Source organism: Arachis ipaensis, chromosome B04, assembly GCF_000816755.2.
Source record: "Arachis ipaensis cultivar K30076 chromosome B04, Araip1.1, whole genome shotgun sequence".
NCBI lineage: Eukaryota > Viridiplantae > Streptophyta > Magnoliopsida > Fabales > Fabaceae > Arachis > Arachis ipaensis.
Genome location: NC_029788.2, coordinates 112,686,300 through 112,687,762, shown reverse-complemented (window position 1 = coordinate 112,687,762; position 1,463 = coordinate 112,686,300). Strand labels below are relative to the sequence as shown.

General features: G+C 27.1%; 1 protein-coding gene and 1 long non-coding RNA gene across 2 annotated transcripts in view; both read left to right on the top strand.

Moving 5' to 3' along the window:
- LOC110271203 overlaps nucleotides 1-1,463 on the top strand; it is a 12,569-nt gene that overhangs the window by 1,995 nt on the left and 9,111 nt on the right. Inside the window, exon 2 of the long non-coding RNA XR_002361642.1 lies at nucleotides 838-846. This is a non-coding gene — a long non-coding RNA (uncharacterized LOC110271203). The remainder of the gene's footprint in view (nucleotides 1-837; nucleotides 847-1,463) is intronic.
- The window catches only part of LOC107636965 (BTB/POZ domain-containing protein At3g08570-like), a 17,906-nt gene that overhangs the window by 11,145 nt on the left and 5,298 nt on the right, over nucleotides 1-1,463 (top strand). The window lies entirely within an intron of this gene.

Below are 1,463 nucleotides of genomic sequence, written 5' to 3'. Positions count from 1 at the left end.
TGAAGTCACGTGAAGTTGATATCTGAAAGTCGTTAGATGAAAATTTAGTCAGATCAGTCAAATCATCTAACGACTCTCAGATATCAACTTCACTTGAAGTCGACTGCACTTGAGTTTTCACCTTAATTTAATGAAACACACTCTTAATTTTATGTTTGTGATTATGTTTTACTAATTGTTTATTATATTAATTAGATACTATTTGTTCTTGATATAAAACTATCACTTAGTAATTTTGATTGGTTTTTATTTTTATTTTGTTTTCACATGAATTTAACTCATAGGTAACAAAAGATGATAGTACAATACATGATTGTAGAATGCTTTATTTACAAATTGTTAGATTATACCATCCTATCTACAAATTTAGGTCATTAACTATGTTACTGTCATTATTGGAGAGCAAAAAAATATCTTAATTCAGATTCAATTTTTATAGATAAAGAGAATATACAGAATAATTAAATCTCTTTAGCTCGAAATTATTAAATAGTATAGATTGTTTTGGTTTGTCTCACACAAACTAATATGAATATTGATCAATTCAATGAACGTTATATACAAGGCTACAGACAAAGAGGCTTGGAAATAATGTCATGTTGCTTTTCTAGGAATGGATATCTTATCAATAAATAAAGTCATTCTAAATAATTAAACTTAAAACTAATAGTGAAAATGTTATAAACTTATAATAAATAAGCTTCAAGAGTAAATTTTAGCATATGTTAAAAAATACTTTTTCCGACCGATTTTTATACATGGCTAACTACATGTGGTATTTTCAGAAGTTAAGAATAAAAATTACTTGAAAGTTTTGCTCTTGCACATCAATTAAAGAAGGATTTGGTTTAGATGAATTAAGGAAGCTAAGGATATTTTCAAGTTTAATCATCAATATAATTTACACAAAATTTTTAATAAAAGAATTAATATAAATATTTCAATTATTCTATTTTAAAAATAGATATAATTTATTCTTGTAAACAAGAGAGAGAGAGAGAGAAGTTGGTGCTGTCTGTAATAATTGCATCTTTATTGAGTTCCGTGACACCTTATTAGAGATAGCATCGATCCATGTTCATGTCAGATGTATGTGTGTCCCTAACAACACTTTAATTATCTTTTTCCAATCACATCCTCTCTTCCTTTTTCTTTTCTTCATCAACTTACATTGACCATTTGACCCTTCTTCCTTCCATTGTTTTTGTTCCTCAAATGCAAAGCTCAATGTTATTATTTATGGATTCTGGAATGCCCTCCCTATCAACAACTCAAACACCTTTTGCTTTTTTTCAACCGCAATATAATCACGTTACTGCATGGTAACTTGATATCACGGCAACTTATTATCATATCAACATTTTGGATTCCATGATTAGTGCAATATGCTAATATTTTATTCTCTATAAAGTTTTTTATATATAATTTTCAAAAGAATAAATTCTATTTACTCAATGAACATA